A 23,368-nucleotide genomic window follows, 5' to 3' on the forward strand; every position below is an offset into this window, starting at 1 on the left:
CATTTGGAAAGAGTGGTTTCTCCAGCTAGTATTGCAAAACAGTGGAGAGCTGGAAGAGAGACTTGTTATAATTCAAGGTCTCTTATCTGACCGTGGTATGGCCACAGATTTTCATCTGTCCTTACTTAATTCAGGAACTGCCAGATTCAGTCTTCATCACCAGAGTTGTTGGGAAAATATAATTCTAAATAGTCTCCTTTCAACTCCAAAAACACACCACCAAGGTAGAAGAGAAAGAAAACAATTTTATTAATGAATAAGTGCTAAGCCAGAATGTGAAGGGCATGACAAACAATCTACCAAAGAAATTGCAAAGACAGAAAGAAACCTCACCTTTTTATGAAACCAAGCAAATACAATCCACCTTGTACATGTTCTCAAGATAAACAATAACTAGTCCTCAGGTAAGAGGACTTGACATATCATTCATCATAGTTCATCCTAAATTTACTTAGTAGTTGGGTGGCTATTTGTATTAGCTATTTGGCTTTATGCCAGAAGAAATAAACCTCTCATATCCTTATGACAGGAGGTAGTTTTGCCCCTGGGAGCTAAATGCCCACAGAAGTTAGGCTCCTACCTCCCACAGAAGCAGGGAGGTGATGGTTTTATCTTCTTTGATGATTAGATTTCAACGAAATGGCTTACAGATCCTTAAGATTTACATACATGTCAAACAGAAAGAGAAGTTAGAATTATACTTATTTTTTTTAAACACTTTTAGGAACTGGATGTATCTCCCCTTGTTTTAAATAGGGGGAATTAATTTTATTTTTATTTATCATAAAAAATTGAGACATAATTGACATACAACATTGTATTAGTTTTAGGTGTACAACATAATTAATTGATATATGTATATTGTGAAATAATTGTGCATCAAGTTCAGTTAACATCCATTAACACATAGTTAAAATGTTTTTTTTTTAATGAGAACTTTTAAGATCTAACTTCTTAATTTGTATTTGCCCTTACACTTTCAGTTGTTGATTTAAAAAATTCTTCATGTTCTATGAAATTATTGCTATAGGGTGGTTTTACATTTGTTTTAAATACCTTCTATCCTGGGGCACTGGGTGGCTCAGTTGGTTAAGCATCTGACTCTTGATCTTGCCTCAGGTCATGGTCTCACAGTTCTTGGGCTCCAGTCCTGCATCTGGCTCTGTGCTGACATTGTGGAGCCTGCTTGAGATTCTCTCTCTCTTCCTCTCTCTCTGCCCTTCCCCAGCTTATACTCTCTCTCTCTCCCTCTCTCCCTCTCTCTCTCTCTCTCTCTCTCTCACAAAGTAAATAAAAAAACTTGAAAAATAAATGTCTTCTATCTTTTTGTAGGTCATTGTACTTTCTTTAATGTCTTTTGATTAAATTTTGTTCTTAAACTTAATGCTGTTGAAACTTCAATGTTTTATGCATACTGTTTAACAAACCCTTACTTATTATAAAATCAGAAAAAAAATCTCATACTTTCATTAAAATTTTTTTAATGTTTATTTTTGAGAGAAAGAAAGACATGCACAAGCAGGGGAGGGGCAGAGAGAGAGGGAGACCCAGAATCTGAAGCAGGCTCCAAGGCTCTGAGCCATCAGCACAGAGCCCGATGTGAGGCTCTAAGCCACAAACCGCAAGATCATGACATGAACTGAAGTCAGACGCTCAACCAACTGACCCAGACAGGTGCCCCACTCCGTATATTTTCTTTAAAAAAATCAAACATTCTGATGTTGTAAGAGCTTTTATGTAAACTCTTAATGTATTTATTTTTTTAAAAAAAATTTTTAACGCTTATTTATTATTGAGAGACAGAGACAGAGCATGAGCATGGGAGGGGCAGAGAGAGGAAGAGACAAAGAATCTGAAGCAGGCTCCAGGCTCTGAGCTGTCAGCACAGAGGCCGACATGGAACTGGAACTCACAAATAGTAAGATCATGACCTGAGCTGAACCTGGATGCTAAACCAACTGAGCCTTCCAGGCGCCCCAACTCTTAATGTATTTAGAATTGATTTTAGCATATGTTGAAATCTCTTTTGTTTTTGTAATATGACTGAGTAATTTAACTAGCTGAGTTTACCAAAGTGTTTCTCCTTTCCTTTCCAATCTGCCTCTCTACCTCAGACTCATATCAAGATTTGATATAACAGTAGATCTGGTTTTGAGGCCTTTATTCCATTTCAAATTGTTTACCACTGTAGGAATAATAAATTATTTGTATTATTATATCTTTGTATCTGGTACAATATATACTTTTCCTCACAATTACTTTATTACCATGAATATAGCATACTAGTTATTAATAACCCTTTACTCTGTAATACATACTTTAGAATTAACATGTTAAATTGTACAAAAGTACAGATGGGATTTAAGTCAAATTTTTAAAATGTATAACAGTTTAAATACATTAAGATTTTTCTGGGGCGCCTGGGTGGCGCAGTCGGTTAAGCGTCCGACTTCAGCCAGGTCACGATCTCGCGGTCCGTGAGTTCGAGCCCCGCGTCAGGCTCTGGGCTGATGGCTCGGAGCCTGGAGCCTGTTTCCGATTCTGTGTCTCCCTCTCTCTCTGCCCCTCCCCCGTTCATGCTCTGTCTCTCTCTGTCCCAAAAATAAATAAAAAATGTTGAAAAAAAAATTAAAAAAAAAAAAATACATTAAGATTTTTAGATATTATTTTATTTTATTATTTTTTTAATCTTTATTTACTTTTGAGAGAGAGAGACAGAGTGCGAGTTGGGGAGGAGCAGAGAGAGAGAGAGGGAGACACAGAATCCGAAGCAGGCTCCAGGCTCCAAGCTGTCAGCACAGAGCCCGATGCAGGGCTCGAACCCACGAACCTTGAGATCATGACCTGAGCTGAAGTTGGACGTTTAACTGACTGAGCCACCTAGGCGCCCCAAGATTTTTAGATTTTATATTCTTTTTTTTTTTTTTTTAATTTTTTTTTCAACGTTTTTTATTTACTTTTGGGACAGAGAGAGACAGAGCATGAACGGGGGAGGGGCAGAGAGAGAGGGAGACACAGAATCGGAAACAGGCTCCAGGCTCCAAGCCATCAGCCCAGAGCCTGACGCGGGGCTTGAACTCACGGACCGCGAGATCGTGACCTGGCTGAAGTCGGACGCTTAACCGACTGCGCCACCCAGGCACCCCAGATTTTATATTCTTAATAAACACAGGATATCTCCATTTGTGTAAAACTTTTTAAAAAGTTCTTTTTAATGTTTATTCATTTTTGAAAGACAGAGAGGGACAGAGCACAAGAAGGGGTGAGGTGGAGAGAGAAGGGGGGAACACAGAATCCAAAACAGGCTCCAGGCTCTGAGCTGTCAGCACATAGCCCAATGTGGGGCTTGAACTCATGAACTTCGAGATCATGACCTGAGCTGAAGTTGGATGCTCATCCAACTGAGTCACCCAGGCGCCCCTCCATTTGTGTAAAACTTTTTAATACCTTTCAGTAAAATTGTATAATTTTATATTGAGTTTTTTAATTCTTTTAAATAATTCTATATATTTTTTATAGTTTATTTTATTTATTTTGAGATAGAGCAAGCAGGGAAGGGGCAGATACAGAGACAGAATACTAAGCAGGCTCTGAGCTGCCCACTCAGAGCCCAGTTTGGGGCTCAAACTTACAAACTGTGCAAACTTACAAACTGTGAGATCATGATCTGCGCTGAAAACAAGAGTCGGACGCTTAACGAGTACAGCCACCTAGGCACCCCATAATTCTATATATTATGCAGATTTTTTGGCATAGTAAAGTGTGACTTTTAAAATTATGTAGTCTAATTTTTTGTTGGCTAACAATTTCTTTATGTAGAAATATAACTGACTCCATAAACTGAGATATTTATTAAGTTCACTGATTAATATTATTTTAACTATAAATATTTTTGGATATGCTTCCTAGGTAGTCATATGATTTGCAAAATAATAACACTTTCATTTCCATCTTTATGATCTTTATACTTTTAATTTTTTTTTCCTGTTATATAGACTAGGACCTTCAGTACAATGTTAAATAAATTTAGTGATAAATATCATCTTATTATCTTCCTTACTGTAAATGGAATGCTTTCAAAGTCTCCTAAATTAATGAGATTAAAGGCATAGTTTCTAAGAGTTCCCTTTATTCCTAATTGACCAAACATATGTTTTTTTTTAATTTGTAATCATTGTGTGAATTTTTTTTAATCATAGATAAAACTATTTTTGATACGTTTCAAAGAACAAACTTTTAGCTTCATTGGTTGTCTTGTTTGTTTTATTTTTCATTTATTCCTGCTTTATACTTAAGAAAGGCTTCCTTCAACCTACTTCTTGTTTAATCTTCAGTTACTTACATCACTTTTTTTTTTTTGCATTAAAAACTCTGCCTGACAGATCAAGTATATTTATATTTTCCTCCTTCTAAATAGCATTTGTTGCTGTGAATGTCCTGTGAAACCTCACCTCCATAATAGAAGATAATTTTGTCAAATAGTATTTTAGATATATTTGACTTTAAATATTTTAAAATGCAGATTATAATTCATATTTAATATAGGATTTATTTAATGGCTCACTATAAGATTCCGTAAAGTATTTTTGTTTACAAACATTTTGAGGATCAGATGTATCATTTTGAAATTAATTTCCAATTAAATTGCCTTGTAGTGGGGCGCCTGGGTGGCTCAGTCGGTTAAGCGTCGGACTTCAGCTCAGGTCACAATCTCGCAGTCCGTGAGTTCCAGCCCCGCGTCGGGCTCTGGGCTGATGGCTCAGAGCCTGGAGCCTGCTTCCGATTCTGTGTCTCCCTCTATCTCTGCCCCTCCTCCGTTCATGCTCTGTCTCTCTCTGTCTCAAAAATAAATAAAACGTTAAAAAAAATTAAAAAAAATTGCCTTATAGTTAGAGAATAGAGTATATATAAAAAGTTGTCAATGAAATTTGCTGAGACTTGCATTATAACAAATGCATGTATGTGTTCTATATGTGCTTGCAAATAAGGAGCGTGTATAATGGCTGAAAGCAGAATTCTACATGTTGGCAATATCAAACTTGTTTAATTATGTTGTTCGATACTGTTTTGCTAATTTTGCTTCATCTGTCAATTTATGGAAAGTATATTTAAATCTCCCACTGCAAGGAAGTATTTATCCCAATTATCTGTGTACTTCTACTTATGTTTACTTTTTACATATTCAGGCTATGTTTTGAGTACAGCATATTTAAAATGCATTTATCATTTTATAGTAAACTTTTTTATCTGTAAAAATGTTTTAATCTAAAATTTTTAACTGAAGGGCGCCTGGGTGGCTCAGTTGGTTAAGCATCTGACCCTTGATTTTGGCTCAGATTGTCATATCATGATCTTGAAAAGGAGCCTGGGTGGGCCTCTGTTCTGACAGTGCAGAGCCTGCTTGCGATTCTCTCTCCCTCTCCTCTGTCTCTCTCCTGCTCATTCTCTCTCTCTCAAAAATAAATAAAGTTTAAAATTACTTACTGCTATTAATATGGATATATTAAAAGTTTTGCTTTAAAGTATACCTTGTTTGTTTTAGCAAGTGTGGGCAGGAGAGGGGGGGACACCATGCTGCAAACCTCTCTGACAAGATGGACAAGAGATGCCCTTGAGAAAGTGTTACAGAGTGGCTCATTATGCCTCCAGCCAAAACCTTCTAGAAATTTACAAGTGCTCTTGATCTACAATTTGAAACAAAATCTCTTATGAATAGATGCCCATGTTTTTCTTGCTCTGTTTTTGCTTAAAGAGTTTTGTTGAGATCGCATCAATACAGTCTTTTACTTACCTCTTTTAAAATGAAACATTTCCTAACAAGACTGTGTTCTTGGCCTGGGTAACTAGCTTCAGTGTGGTCCATTACTGTCATGCTTAAGATACATTTCTTGAATTTGTGGAAAATACATATTATTTTTTGTTAAAAATCTGGTGCTGTTATAAGTTCTCTCTATTTTTATGGGGAGGGTATTATTTACATCAATTCATGGAATAGGGCAATGAGAGGGTTAACACCTTGCCAAGTCTTTTTATATATTTTTTAAGGTTAAGAAAGAGTTTTTATTTACTTTTTTGGAAATTTCCTTTAATTAGCCACAATATGTTTCCCTATACAGGCATTTTAAATTCACATAACATTTTGGGAAACAATTTTTCTGTGTGGCTTTAAAAATAAATCATACATATGAGTATTGATTCCTGAGTCTAGAGTTTTATGGACCAACGATTTTTAAAGTTTTAATTAAACGAGGCTACTTCTCAGTATTCAAAAGACTGGTTTATACTCTGTGCCATGTAATTTATTAGGGGCTTCTACAATTGCCTTTCAAATATTTGTTTAAGGCACAATAGTCATTCATTTGTTGTAGTAAAATATGGTAGTTTTAGAGTATAATACTATCAACTTTTTTTTTCCTATTTGAGCAATACTAATAAATATTTAAATTTCATTTAAAATATAACTCTAGGGTATATAAATGCCATATGATATTTTCATTTACACAATAGAACAAAATATAACATTTTCTTGTAAGATATCTCTTTAATATCAATACCAAAAGATGTTCATAGTATATATGAAATCGTCGATATCTTCAGAGATAAACTGTGTGAAGTTTTCATGTTGTTTGACTAAAAAGTAATACAAGATACTTTCATGGAAGTGTCCTGTGGTTGTGTTTGCTATTTATAACATGAAGAAGAGATTGAAGACATTGAGGAGTAGGAACTGATATATGATCCTGTGCATTCTTGACAGAGAGGCTTAGGAGGAGATTGGTTATTTTGGTCAGTTATTCCTGTCTCCTTTTTTGCCAAGGGAGATAGGTATGCAAATACTGGACTTGGATCATCACCTGAAAGAATCTTAAAAACTATAGTTGCAAAGTATTGGTTATGTTGAGTTAATTGCACAAGTGAAAAACACAGGTAGATTTTTCTTTTTTTTTTAAAGTTTTTATTTATTTTTGAGACAGAGAGAGACAGAGCACAAGCGGGAGAAGGGCAGAAAGAGAGGGATTCACAGAATAGGAAGCAGGCTCCAGGCTCTGAGCTGTCAGCCCAGAGCCTGATGTGGGGCTCGAACCCACGGACTGTGAGATCAGGACCCGGTAGATTTTTCAATACTGTCTGTCTTGGTTGTTGTTCAAAGAAGTACCTATGTTTATGTTGGGATTTTCTATAGTTGAGCACAGTAGGTCTATTTTTAATAACATAAAAGTACTATGCTCTTTATAGCTAAACCTTCTTTAATCTTGATGTTTAGAAATGTATTTTGGCTCCTGTTTTATGGTTTCTGAAAATAACTTCCCTTTTTGCTTATGTATATAGATAGATATAAAATAATAGCACAAAATGATACCTTATTTGTGGGTCTTTGAAATAATTTTCACGGCTACTCATTGTTCAGTGGATGCATGTGCATAAAGCTAAAAGTATATGGTTTTATGCTTTGAAAATGGAAAATTTTCCATTTCTAATCTTGAAATTGATTTATCAAAAGCTCAGCAAGATCACTTCAGGTAAAATCTCTGCTTTGCAGCAACCATAGTTCTTGTTAGTGCTTCTATTACAAATGTCTATTTTAGAGGATATCACCTCTGACAATGTAAGTGACATCAGGTCAAGCACTACAATTACAATTGTCACTCCTCATATAAAATGTTTCCAGAGATTGTGGAGAGAATACTCTTAACACAATGGATAATCAAATTGGAAGTTTGTTATTAATGCTCTCACCATGGTTCTTTTTCTCTGGCATCAAACAAGAATAAAAAGAATAAATATTGCTTTGTGTTAAAAGAGCAAAATGTTGATAGGCCTTGAAATTTTTGCAGGAATAATCTACCAATTATATTGCCATCTAAAGATTTATACATTTTCTATACTCAAAATGATTGCTTGATTTAATTTTTTTGTTTTCTGAAAATATATTAAGAGAAGATAGGTGAAATTGACAAATGAAAAAAGGGTTAATAATTTCTGTGAGGCAAAGTCACCTATAGGATAACAGAAAATAGTGAGTTTTAAGATTTTTTAAAAATTTTTATTTATTTTTGAGACAGAGAGAGACAGAGCATGAATGGGTGAGGGTCATAGAGAGGGAGACACAGAATCTGAAGCAGGCTCCAGGCTCTGAGCTGTCAGCACAGAGCCTGACGCAGAGCTCGAATTCACGGACCGTGAGATCATTACCTGAGCCAAAGCCAGATGCTCAGCTGACTGAGCCACCCAGGTGCCCCCGAAAATAGTGAGTTTTAATATTGCACACGTGTAGCTCTCTAAATGGAAAGAATAAAATATTTTGATACTTATTGAGTGACATATTTAGTTAATAATTTCGGTGCTTGGGAAAACCACTGGAGGTTTTTTAAAATTTTAAATGTTTACTTATTTATTTTGGGAGAGAGAGAGCACACATGCACAAGGGGGGCAGAGAGAGAGAGGGAGAGAAAATCCCAAGCAGGCTGTAATCTATCAGTGCAGAGCCTGATTTGGAGATTGATCCTGCATACCTTCAGATCATGACCTGAGCCAAAATCAGAAGTCAGGTCACTCAACTTACTGAGCCACCCAGGCTCTACCAAATGGAAAATATTTCATCCTTTAATTTTTTTTTTAATTTTTCTGTTAACATTTATTTATTTATTTATTTATTTATTTATTTATTTATTTTAAGAGAGAGACACAGAAAGAGACAGAGCCCAGAGAGAAACAGAGCATGAGCAGGGGAGAGGCAGAAAGAGGGAGACACAGAATTCCAAGCAGGCTCCAGGTTCCAGGCTGTCAGTACAGAGCCCGATGTGGGGCTCAAACTCACCAACCTTAAGATCATGACCTGAGCTGAAGTCTAACACTCAAATGACTGAGCCACCCAGGTGTCCTTATCCCTTAAATTTATTAGGTAAAGGGGCATAGCCTACCAAATATTTGGAATAGTCGTTTGACATAAGTCCTTCTGTCATTGCTTGTGACACTTGGGTATAAATTCCTGTTTTAATTAACTTTACTAATTGAATATGCTAATTTAGTTATTTTTTACATTAATTGTTTTTTACAAATTAAAATGTTTTATATTATTTTTCAATTATTTATAGAAATATTATGTCAGAGACTAAAGAATGGAATTATCCTTTTAAAGACCATGATGATATTCCTAAGTCTATTGAAATAATATCATTAGAGATGCCTTTAGGAAAATGAAAAAAAAACATTAAAACATAAGTTACTTTATTGTCACTTACTGATAATTTATATTGCTTTAAATATTAATATATATTCTAAATATATATATATATCCCATATATATATATATCCCATATATATATCCCATATATATATATGTATATATATATATATATCCCATATATATATACATGTTTAGGTAGGTAGGTAAGTATGATACAATACAGATAAAGATAGAGATACAGATATGGATAGCAAGGTATATACATACTCATCATTGATCTAGGCTATTGCTCTGAATCCTACATCATTTCTTACAACTGAATTTTGATGAAACTACAAAACAAATATATCTCCGCTTATTTCAACTTGATTTACATGTAGGTCTATACTTCCATTGTATCTATGAGAACTATTATATTTTTAAAAGTTAAGAGTAACACTTATTTTTAAAATTAGAATTAAAATAATAATAAATGTCTTGAACTTTAAAACTTCTCCTCTATTGATTAAAAAGAGGAGGAAAGCCAAACTTCCCTACTGGTATTTATCAGATTTATTTTTTAAAAAATGAATAAAACCTTGCTTCTCAGTGAAGTCATTCATTAGCAATAAGTTTTATTCATAATTGCTATTTATCATGTACAGTGATAGGTGATGGGCATCCATTGTGAAAATGAAACTTGTCCAGTTTTCAGCTTTGTGAATTTTTGAGTCTTGTGATCCTGGCTCTGCATGATCTACTCCTAAATTTGGGTGTGAACTAATGTTACACCTGCCCCAACTAGAAACATAATTTCTGTTTCAGCTTTGCAAAGAACTAAAAGCTTAAAATTTCTTTAATTCTTTAATATGCATTTAGTTCTTGTTCATGTTGAGATGATATATACTGTGTATATATTTATAATATGATTAAAGTAGTGAAGCATGATGCTTCCATTTAAAAGGCCAAATATTTTCAGAACCAGTTTTTCCTAAATATCAGGTATTATACGTGCCGTTCTCCATGTTGCATTATCTTCCTCACTTTCACAACGGTGGCTTTACAACTCTGCTTTCCAGGGCACCAGATAATTCCAAATCAATTTAACCTTTGACATCAAAATTGAGACCACTAAAGGCCTGCCTGTCTGTTCCAAAGGTGGAAGTGGTTCAAAGGACACACTATACACAAAGTGACAACTTGATTGAGCCATTGCAAACCAGCCTTCAAGCAATCATGATTTTCCATCTTTACTGCTTTGGCTGAGTTTTCTCTGATCTCTGCAATAAAAAGCATCTAGTACAGTTACCTGTGCACTGAGCCTAGTGCTTTGTTTTTATGCCTGTTGATAGCTATAAGGTTTTGAGGGGGCCAGATTTTACTCCTTATGACATCAACGACTGGAAATTCTACCAGGAAAGAAAACATTTAAATTCATATATTGGTTACAATGTGCTTGTGTGACTCTGGTAACTTAAATGGGTAGTAAAAAAATAAATGAGAAAAGGGTTAATCATCGCTGTGAGGCAAAGCCAAATAGTTATGGGATAAGAGAAAATAGGATTTTTTTAATTTATTAAATTAAATTAAATTATTAAATTAAATTATTTATTAAATTAAATTAATTTAATTTATTAAATTAATTTAATTTATTTTGAGAGAGAGAGAACAGGAAGGGGCAGAGAGAGGGAGACAAAGAATCCCAAGCAGGCTCCAGCTGTCAGCACAGAGCCAGAAGTGGGGCTTGTTCCCAGGAATTAAGATCATGACCTGAGGCAAAATCAAGAGCTGGAGGCTTAACTTACAAAGCCACCTAGGAACCCTGAAGAAATAGTTTATTTTTATATCTCACTTGTGGCTATCTAAATAGAAAGAATAAAACATTTTTGGTATTTACTGACAGTAAAGTCAATAGGATAGAATTTATTAAATAGAAAGATCCATTAAGATATTTAGTGATTATGGCACTTTCTTTTACATGTTTTCTAAAGTATCTATAATTTTGGGTGCCTGGGTGGCTCAGTTGGTGACGTGTCTGATTTCAGCTCAGGTCACGATCTCACAGTTTGTGAGTTCAAGCCCCGCTTAAAAAAATTAACTATCTGAGTAACTTATACTCTGAAGTGGTCTTTGGATTATTTACCAGTTGTTGCATAAAATACCCAAACACTTTCCGGTTTAGAAGAATGATTATTATTATGTGTTAAGATTTTGGGGGGTTGGAATGGGTGCTTGACTAAGCTGAGCCATTCTTCTGGCACATGAACTGAAACTTGAGAAACCAAGATGGGGTCATCCACATGCCTGGCCATTGGCTCTGCCTGGTGTGTGGCTGTTTGCTCTCTTGCCCTTCTGTCATTGCCACGAGAAGGATGTTCACAGACAAACCTGCTGGGTCAAGAGGAGGGTGAGAGATAGGCATGATTATCTATGTAGAGACATTCAAAGTGTCTATAAAAGAAACTTACTAGAGGAAGAAAGAACTTAATTGTTGCAGGATACATTGTTAATACACAAAATTCTCTTATATTTTTAATACAAACAGTGGCCTATATTAAAAATTTGCCTACCACACAACCCAGGCATTCCAGTTCTAATTTTTTCCATAAAGACATGAAAACCTATGTCCATACAAACACTTTTACACAAATGAATAGCTTAAATCTGGGCATTATGCAATGTTCCTTAATGGGAGAAAGAAGAAACCAAGTTTCCTTCCACTTTTGTGAGGTATTTAGAATGATAAAAATGCTCAACTATATATTCTTATGAAGCTGCCATCTTGTGTATTAACTCTTGGACCATTTGCAGCATGCCATTTTCATTTATGCAGCAAAATCAATATCTCGATATTTCCACAGCAAGCCAATTACTTTATCAGTTTGCATCATTGTTTTCTCCTTTAAATTTTTGGCCCAACTGACATCAATCTCACTAGATTCAACCTATAGTTATTGTATCCTTAACATTTCAGGCCCCAATTGAATACGCTGAAGATTGAAATCTCTACCCGAAATATGTAAGTAGCCTTGACTGTCATCATGCCTCCATGTCAGTATATGTTATTTTAACTATATCCAAAGTCCTTTAGTAGTCTGTCTCATTTTTTGTCATCAATAAGATACTGATTTTTTCATTATGATAGTGCAGTAAGATTTTCATTTGATCATTGGATAAATTGATTTCTAGCTCTTCTACTTACTTATTGTATCATTTCAATCATGTATCATCTGATGTCAATATATGGACAACACTCATTGTCCTTCCTCCTTGATTCCTAGCTGAGTCATAAAGAACATCCACTCTCCTCCCTTGAAGGGCAATTTCTGTGGAAGGATACTGTTTCTCTCTTCTTTCCCCTTAGTTCTCCTTCCTAACGAGATAGCTAATTCAACTGAGGAAACTTAACATTTATTATTCTAAAACAATTCCTTGAAAGGAATTTATTAAAATGAATTCCTTAAAAACAAATTGCACATTATTCTACATGCTGAAGTAGATAATATCCTTGCCAAGAATAACAAAAAGTTCAAGTCAGGTATTTTTCTGGTGATTACTTGATTTCTAGTGTTGGCCTCTTTCTTCCCAAATGTTGCCTTAGACACTTGAGTGCCAACTCCCTAGCTAGTTAAGATTTTAAAAATATGAATAATTCTTGACTATTTCTGTGATAATATTAAAACTTTTGAGAGCTATATGGTCTTTACAGGTGTTGAGACTTTAATTTAGAATTCATAATAATTTGTCTAGCAAGTTCCTATTCTATATAAGATATTCTGCTTGCAATTTTCTCTTTTAGAAGTGCCTGAATTGTTAAAAATTAGAATGTGAGGGGCTACTGGCATGTAGTGATCGCTAAAGAGCAATGCTTCATCTAAACTGCCCGGGTTGATTATTGTAACAGAATTCCACTGTGCTTTTCATATTTTTCATGAGAAAAATAACAGACTTTTCATAATTCAGATCAGGCACAGGTGTTCATTACCTTTTCTGAGAACACAGTTACAAAGGCACTTATCTCTAATAATGGAAAAATGAAAAGGATTCAAAGAATTACACAGACAGATTGGTTAAAATGCAAGAATATTTTTGTGGCATTCTACAGTGCGCCTGGTTAAATTGTGTCACATAATTCTTCAGGATGAGTATTGTTAAGTGAGAGCAGAAAAAACATACTTTATTCATAGAAGACTCTTAGTCAGAAAACCATTATTTCTATGAAGTACATAATTTTAAGGAGCTTGATTTCATCTTGTGAATATAAAAATAAGAAGCAAACCATAAAACTGCCTTTACGCCATTTAAAAAAAACAAATTTCATTTATGTTCTGAATCTGGAAGTGTCTTCAAGTAATTATCTAGAGATATGTATATTTGAAAAATCCTTAAATAGCAGTTATAATTAGCCTAGCAAAAGGAGATCTCATTCTGTCTGGATTTTGTAAGTTGAGACTGTTCTCTTGTAATTATATAACTAGACACTATAAAATTGTAAGCTAACTTGATGTTTAGAGCTAGAATTCTGGCCTCAAACTGAATTTGACAATACTCCCTACCCCTTGCTCTTCCTTTATGGTAGTCTTCAATTTTCTTCCACTGATGAGGTGTGGCAGTAAACATCTTATCAATTGCCTGAAAATGAATTTTGGCTGCTACTTTCTGGGGGGAGGGGGGTGGTGGAAACCAGAAACCACCACAGCCCCTTGGGTTGTCTTCTTAAGGAATTAATATTGGTTATCAAAAAAAAAAATTGGATAGAGTCATTACCTATGTTTTCTTGAAGAAAAGATACTGTCAATTTTTCAAAAACCTTATGAACACTAAGAAAAGCAAGAGCTGTGGGTGCAAAACACTGAGTAAGGAAGGTATAGGAACACATTTATAACTGCTTAATATTCAATTTATAGAAAACATTACTTGGGGCATTCCAAACTAGCCAACCTGGACTTGGAAAAGAGCACATTTAAAGAAACTGTAGTCAAGGGGCACCTGGGTGACTCAATTGGTTAAGCCTCCAACCTCAGCTCAGGTCATGATCCCACAGTTCCTGAGTTTGAGCCCCATGTGGGGCTCTGTGCTGACAGCTCAGAGCCTGGATCCTGATTCAGATTCTGTGTCTCCCTCTTTCTATGCCCCTCCTTCTCTTTGTCTCTGTCTCTATCTCTCTCTCTCTCTCTCTCAAAAATAAACGTTAAAAAAGCTTAAAAAGATAAAAATAAAATAAAGAAAGAAATTCTAGTCAACATTTATATTGGCAACTTGACCTTGGGGTTGGTCTGAATGATAATCTCCAGGTTTAATCTCTTAATGATTTTTCTCTGCAAAAAGTTAATTACCAATTTAGAGAGAAAAACACCAGGCTTGTATATTTTTAAATTTACTACTAAAACTAACATATATTCTTGAATGTGGTAGATAATATCTATTTGAATGAGTGAATGCAAGTTAATTATGACACTGTTTGAAACACTTTATATGAATCCATTGGCTTTTAGCATAATGGTAAATAGGCTATGAAAGCCAACATATATGGCATGACATAAAGTAAGATGACTAATTTCTCATTAAATACTAAAATCCTTCATATGCCTTCTTCATTTCAGGTTGACTGCCCTTTCGCTTACTTTTTTTCAATTATTTAAACATTTGAGGTTCCCTCTTGACTGATATATCCTGTATATAAACTGTATTTACCTACTCCACAAAACTATTTTTCAAAAAGTCTGATACCATTTACCATTTTTATTTCACTATCACATTACCATTTGCCACAAGAGTATCCATAAAACAGTAGTTACCAAATAAATGTTATTTCAACAAATATGTAGATATAGAGTGGCTATGCCTTTAATTAAAGACTAACCTTTTACTTATTTATTCCATGTGGATGAAAGTGTATTCTCATTTACATAAAAAGAAAGACATAACATTAGTACCGAACTGACTAGTAGTCAAGAACTAAGAACACGAATTAATTGCCTTTCCTCTTCAAGTAAACTTCTAATTTGGTATCCTTCCTCTTCTGTAATAAGTCAAAGAAGTCAGTGCCAAATTTTACAGGGGAAATGATTTATAATACTGCATTGCTTTATTTCCAAAGGAATTTGAAATATTCTGATTAATTGTCTAAGATATGCCTAAGTGTGCACTTTACATCATCACCACATACTCACACAGGATATGGTGTTTGTTGAATGCAAGCGTGCATGTGTAATAAACACAGACTATAGACTCAGCTTTACAATTTACTAGTGATGTGGCTCTTGAGGAACTTTTGAAATTTTTGTTTGTATGTTTCTTTCTTTCTCCCCCTAATAAGTGGTCCTTTCCAGAGCAAATGATTAAAAGAGGTGTGAAGACTTTAGCCCAGGACCTGACATATAGTATGAATTCAAATTGATAATTAATTATTTTTACTGTGAGGATCAACAGTTTTTCCAATAATAAAAAAAAGTATGTTTTAGCAATAAGAAATTCCTCCCCAAAATATTCATGAGTTCCTTGAGAGTCTGAAAATATGTTTGCTTAAATTGGATTTATATAAAAATAATCTGGAGCTAAATTTTATTTTAAAATATGCTGACTGCATATTGGCATATCCTGAGGGTTTGTATCAATCCTTGCTATCCACATACTTAGTTCTTTGGTACGTTTTAAATTCTAGAGAACAGCGACTTTGTTTTTAGAACCTGTATTGTTTGGCTGCAAAGATTAATGATAATTCTAGTTTAGATACTACATTGTAAAAAGTCCAAAGAACAATGACCTATTTTTCGTCTAAACTGAATTGTAAATATGAGAACTGTAACAACGTTTTGCCATTAATCAGAAGCTATCAGAGAGGAGCTGTAGGCTGCGGGCCCACAAGACTAACCTTAGAATCTATGAGGACTCACAGGACTCAGAAAAGCAGTTATACGCAGTTATAGTTTATTACAGTGAAGGGATACAGATTTAAATCAGCAAAGGGAGAAAGCGTGTTGAGCAACAGGAGAAACCAGGGACAAGCTCCAACTGTCCCAGTGGTAGTGCACGAACACACTTATTTCTTCTGGCAACTGTGTGGGACAGTATATGCAAATTGTTGCCAACCAAGGGAGCTCTCTCAAGTCTTGGAATCCACAGTTTTATTAGGGTTCATATATGTAAGCATGTAGCACTTTAATGACTGACCTCAGCTACTCAGACTCCAGCCCCTCAGAACAAAAATATTCACCATAAATTATATTGTTAGTATTAACTATCTGATCAAGCTGATACCACACGGCAGAATGCTTCAGGCATATAAAAACAGAATTCACCCTAAATCATATTGTTAGCATAAACGATTTGAACAAACAGTAGGGCTGCTACTAAGCCTTAGGCACACAAAAGCACTCTTACCGAGTATAATACTGAATGGGCTTACAGCTCTTATCTCAGGAGCCAGGAAAGGGCCCATCCTAAGACAAGTTTGTTTTGGGAATGGGAGGGTTTGAACAAACCATGAGGAGTTCATTCTTTCCTGCAGAGTCAACCTCTGGCCCTTGACTAAATTCTATTGTAGCAAAAATTATTATATTTTCTTGGGTTTCTACATTTAGTATGGCACTGATATAATAGATACAACATTAGTAACGGCACGAATGTTCCTATCATTTGACAAGATTGGGCGCGTTCAGGGTGGTATGGCCGTAGACTTAATGTTCCTATCATTTGGAGGAGCCAAGGTAGTGTAGAGATAGAGTTAAAGAAGAAATTCTATACAGCTATTACATATATTTTCCTATCTTTGTGCTATTTAATTACTCACTTCTTCCTTGATCTTTATACCTTACGATATACTTATGTGGGAATATTTAGCATAGAAATTAGCCAATGTTTAGCTAAAATGAGTTCTTCCTCAGGCCAGTAATTTTCCATCACAATTACATCTTAAAAAGCTTTTAATTTAATCTCCCAATGCTTTGTTGGTATCAGTATTATGTATCATGGGACTTATTTATACATTTTACAACAATGCCAGTGTTACATCATATCACAATTAGATCATGACACAATTCCATTTCATCACAGAAGAAATCAGGAATAATTACAGAGGGTATTTGTTATGTGTACAAAGATAATTAACCCTTGCCCATATACTAATTTTTATTAATAGACAATATTACAATGCACCGTGATTCAGTTGTTTCTTGGCTCAGAATCAGTATGGAACAAGGCCAGACACCTTGTCTTAGTCCAAAGGCTGAATATTGAAACTACTCATTTTAAGTTTATTTATTTATTTTTGAGAGAGAGAGAGAGAGAGAGCAAGCAAGGGAGGGGGAGAGAGAGAAGGAGAGAGAGAATCCAAAGCAGGCTCCACATTGCCATTGTGAAGCTCCAAGCAGGGCTCGAACCCACCAATTTGAGATCATGATGTGAGCCGAAACCAAGAGTCCCACACTTAACCAACTGAACCACCAAGGTGCCCCTGAAACTATTTTTGATTTTGCGCTTTTTGCATCTAGGCTCACCACCCCTCCTGTGGATGTTGTGCGGAATAGTTCCTATTCTGTACATAGTCTCTATCTATAGGTAATTTGGGGATTATTTCAGTCTTAACAGTATTAATCTTCTGCCCCATGACCCTGCTCATGTTCAGTACCAAATACATCACTCCATGGTGTGATGGATTGATAATGGACATGTTTAATCTAACAACTTGGTTGCTGTGACACTACCAAGTTTGTCAAGTAAGTATCTATTATCATGACAGGAGCTAATTTATAAATCATGTAGAATCCTCCGCTGTAAATGGCATTACCTCTCTCCAGAACAATGAGGACCTACATTATGATTAAAAGTTAAAATTCTGGTATATAAACTTAATTTTCCATGTCTATGTAATATTTAGGAATATTTGTAATAATAGGATTTATTTTTCTAAATAGAAAATGTTTAAAAATGGAATTAAATACTACCTATCTGGGACTTATAAATTCATTCCTTGAAATGTTCCTCTGTCTTTAGATTTGAAGTAGGTTTTTATCTGTTGCTTTGGGTCAACTTTGATCACACACATCTTCCTCTGTCAAAATCTCAAACTTACTTTGGATTCCAGTTATATATTAGAAGATGTGGAATAGCCATGGAACCAGATATATATTCAGATTATTGTCAGGCCTACAGTGTATTACTCCCATCTTGTGAAAGTATTATTTTTAAATTAAATAATATAGAATGCTCTAATGAACTTTAGGATAAGAATAAAGTTTTAGGTAAACTTCATGATTAAAAGAAAAAGAGAATGAAGTTTAAATAAAATGTGTTATTTTTGTAAATTTTATCAAAATTTTATTTTTTTAATCTACTGTTTTATAACTATACTGGAAATGTTTTATGAGTTTAATCTGTTATTTTTAAGGTTCTTTCTATGAACCAAGAGGTCAGAAGGTGACTTTAAAATTAAAGTGTGTATAATTCCTTTAGATTAAAAAATAAACTTAAAAAAGACCATCGCAGCTATGTTTTTCAATTGCATAATAAAAAAAATAGAGGAGTTGATTAATTATATTAAATACAACTTAACAGTACAGACCTTTTGGAATTGATATTCTAGGTGGAACCCTGATTTTAATTATGTTTACTGTCTCAATTTCTCCAATTCCATCTTGATTGGATTTAATAAGGAGTTTAGATTTATCTTAACACTTTTGAATTAATCAAAATCCAAGTAATTTAATATTTAAAACATTCATCAAGAAGCTAAGGCTGTATTTTCATAGAGCTTTCATAATAATATTGTTGTTAACTCCATTATAAAGAACTGTTCACATAGCACCTAAGCTGTGCTACAGTTCTTTATAGAGTAGACCACAATGGCTATGGTAAAAAAATGAAATTCATTTGAAATTGGCATCTTATAGGTGTGTGTGAATATTTGTCAAATTAAATTAATATGATTGTGTTGATAAAAAAATAGCATTCAACTACTAACACTCAGTAAAATTGGCAGTAGTATTATTTGAGAAGTTGCAACATGTCCACAGAAAACTGCTGATAGAAATACATTATACCATCACATTAAAATTATATGAAATCGTGGAGTTGAGAGAGAAAGTAGTAATTTAACTCGATCACATTTTATTAAGTGAACAAGTTTTTTGAAGTTAGAATACAAAATGTTAATACCTAGAGAAATTAAATAATTTCTTACTGTTCAACAAATTTTTTATATGTTTTCTGGAAAAGTGGGTTAGCTATGAGCTATTTTATAAGCATAATAAATTAGACATCTAAATTTCAAAATCTAATTATAAAAGTGTATTCAACAGTACTGGTGCCATAAAATCATACAATATTTGAAATAAAAAGGCTTAAGTTTGAATGAAAATGGAAAACTAAACAACTAAAATATCTTGAAATGCTACAAAATTAGGTAATCCCTCCTCAAAAGTACTGATGAAAAAGAAAAATTTCCACCAGTTTATCAAATGTCTTGAAGAATTCTTGGAAGATGGAAAAATAATGAATCCAAATAATGGAAAAAGGAACACATGGTCAAAACAAAGGGCCACAGTTGTAATAAACTTTAAGCACAGAGTCAGTAAATGCAAAGAAAATGAAAATGCCTTCATTAAAAGTAAAAAGAGGGGCGCCTGGGTGGCTCGGTCGGTTAGGCGTCTGACTTCAGCTCAGGTCATGATCTCACGGTCCGTGGGTTCGAGCCCCGCGTAGGGCTCTGTGCTGACAGCTCAGAGCCTGGAGCCTGCTTCAGATCCTGTGTCTCCCTCTCTCTGTGACCCTCCCCCGTTCATGCTGTCTCTCTCTGTCTCAAAAATAAATAAACGTTAAAAAAAAAAAAAAAAACCAAAAAGGAGGAGGAGGATGGGAATAGTTATCTCTTACATATACCTATGTTACTCCTAGAATTGTCCTGAATGAGAATGTAGAAACTGGTGACTTGCACCATGGGTGTCAGGCTTGGAGAAGCAAGTCAATGTCTTAATGCATTATGACCATTTAAAGATTAGAGAGATAAGTGGGCTACCTTCATTTGTTACAGGAAGCAGGTCTCATTTTGTCTTACCAAAATATCAATAAAGCAAGCCAGCATAATTTGAGACCCATATTAAATTACACATAAATATAATTATGTGTCTTCAAATTGAACAGTCATCTAATAATCACCAAATATTTGAGGATAATATGAATATACAAGAAAAAGTATTAAACTTAAATATAAAGCATTAAACTTAAATATAGCCCCCTCCCACCCCCAAAAAAAGATTCATAGAGGAAAAATTAAGAACCACAGTATAAATATAATTTCAAATAAAGTGTTATCATTAAGATAATTTTTTTTTTAAAAAAAGATTTTATAAACTTAAAAGATTATCATGGTTTAGGTGAATGAAAAAAGATCAAGTGGAACTTTGATTTTGGAAATCATATTTGTCAGAAAAACACATTTTATGGGGTGCCTGGGTGGCTCAGTCGGTTGAGCATCCAACTCTGATCATGGTCATGCTCTCAGTGAGTTTCTGCCTTGAATTGGGCTTTGTGCTGACAGTAGTGATGGAGACTGCTTGGGATACTCTCTCTCCCTCTCTGCCCCTCCCCAACTTGGGTGCATGTGCACACACACTCTCTCCCCCCCACCTCCAAATAAACATTAAAAAATTTTAAGAAAACCACATTTTACTGTTGAGATATGATAGGATGTTAAGGTTAATTGCTGAAAGAATAGAATCAAAGTGTTAAATTTTTGTACCAGGAGAAAAACTGTGTGGAATAATCAACAGAGAAGCAAGCAAACAAACAACAGCAACAATTACAAGAAGTTAAAACACAAGCAGTGTCTTCACAAAGTCAGATGCATAAGCCACAAAGGAGCCAAAGAAGCATTGTAAAATTTAAGGATGATTAGAAATGGAAAATGAACATGATAGAAACAAAGTCAAATATTTAAAAACTACAACAAATACGAAAGTGTTATAATCACCAGCTAACAGAGTTTATCAGATTAGGAAAAAATCTAATGCTGTCATCTACTTCTGATGATAAAATCATAGCTACATCTCGGCACATGAGGCATGGAGGAACACGGAGATGAAAATACAGAATGCTACATATATTTTCATCAGTTCTTCCCTATCCTCCACACTCACATTGATTAATAGAGACAGGTGTATTTTATTATTCTTTTTCAGTTAATTGCTTCTTGGTTAGTAATTTCAAGTCTTTTGTTTTTGTTTTTGAATGTGGAATGTAACTGAGAAAATGCATATCAGTTTTAGGGAGCATATAATTGAAATAAAAGAAAGTTAGATTAAATGAATAAGTGAATAAAATACATTCATATATTTAGGCACACACACACAGAAATTTACAAATACAGAGAACAGATTGGTGGTTGCCAGAGTCATGGGGTGGAGTGTGAAGGAAATGGGTGAACTTTTTTTTTTAACTTAAGTATTTTTTAAGGGGGCACCTGGGTGACTCAGTTGATTAAGCTTCTGACTTCAGCTCAGGTCAGGACCTCACAGTTTGCAGGTGGGAGCCTTGCAATGGACTCTGTGCTGACAGCTCTCTGAGCCTAGAGCCTGTTTCCCATTCTGTGTCTCCCTCTCTCTCTGCCCCTCCCCCGCCTGCAGATGGCTTCTCTGTCTCTCAAAAATAAACAAACATTAAAAAAAAATTTTAAATAAATAAATATTTTTCAGGATATTAAAATTTCCATCAACAAATAAAAAAAACATTTAATGCTACAAAGCATTGAGGAATGCTTGTCATTTTAATAAAGACAACTTGGAATTGATATAATGAGTAAAAGGAGTTTAGAAAACAAAAGTAGACACTCTTGATGAAATAAAAATAGAGGGGCGCCTGGGTGGCTCAGTCAGTTAAGCGGCCATCTTCGGCTCAGGTCATGATCTCGCGGTCCGTGAGTTCGAGCCCCGCGTTGGGCTCTGTGCTGACAACTCAGAGCCTGGAGCCTGTTTCAGATTCTGTGTCTCCCTCTCTCTGACCCTCCCCCGTTCATGCTCTGTCACTCTCTGTCTCAAAAATAAATAAATGTAAAAAAAAAAAAGAAATAAAAATAGAAGCTTAAAAAATATTGTTTTTGATAGGATGAAACAATTTTAATAGAATTTATTTTAGTGTTTATTTTTGAGAGAGTGAGAGAGAGAGAGAGAGACAGAGCATGAGTGCGGGAGGGGCAGAGAGAGAGGGAGACAGAATCTGAAGCAGGCTCCAGGCTCTGAGCTGTAAGCACAGAGCCCTACGTGGGGCTCGAACCCACGAACTGTGAGATCATGACCTCAGCCAAAGTCGGCCGCTGAACCGACTAAGCCACCCAGGCGCTCCAGGATGAAACAATTTTTAAAAGTTTCTGCTTCAGACCATAGATGTTTTACTGTTCTCAGCTAGCTGATGCAAATAAACTTAACTGTGTTTTCCAGCAGGAAAAATAACGCTTTGGGGTGAAAGTTCAGAAAGCAAAATTTGAAAATTTAGAACATGGGCTTTTGGCTCACATAACCCCTTTATTATTTTCATTTGACTCATATATGGTTTAGTCAGTTCAGGGTGCTTTAACAAAATACATAGACTGGTGGCTTAAATAACACAAAGTTGTATCTCAGAGTCAGGAGTGTGGGAAGTCCGAGATCAGAGTGTCCTCATGGTTTGGTTCTGTGAGAGACCTCTTCCTGATTTGAATAGGGGAGAAAAAGGGCTCTGGTCTCTTCCTTTAAAAAGGATACTAAATCCCATCATGGGGGTGCCATCCTCATAACCTAATCTAAACCCAATTACCTCCAAAAGGCCTCACCTCCAAACACCATCACTTTGGAGATGAGGGCACAACATAAATTTTCAGGGGACATAAGTATTCAGTGCATAGCAGTATGTTTAGAAAAAAAATTAAGTTGCAAGCAACTATAACAGATAAAGTGTTTTTTATGTCATTTCTTATTTTATTCAAGTACAATTAACACTCGGTGTTATATTAGTTTTAGGTATACAATATAATGATTCAGCAGTTCTATACATTTGCCAGTGCACCTCCCCTCTGGCATCCACCAGTATGTTTACTATATTTAATAGTCTAGTTTTTTGTTCATTCTTTTGTCTCTTTTTTCTTTGTTCATTTGTTTTGTTTCTTAAATTACACATATGCGTGAAATCATATGGTATTTGTCTTTCTGTGTCTGACTTATTTAACTTAACATA

Source organism: Neofelis nebulosa, chromosome 7 (genome assembly GCF_028018385.1).
Source record: "Neofelis nebulosa isolate mNeoNeb1 chromosome 7, mNeoNeb1.pri, whole genome shotgun sequence".
Lineage (NCBI taxonomy): Eukaryota > Metazoa > Chordata > Mammalia > Carnivora > Felidae > Neofelis > Neofelis nebulosa.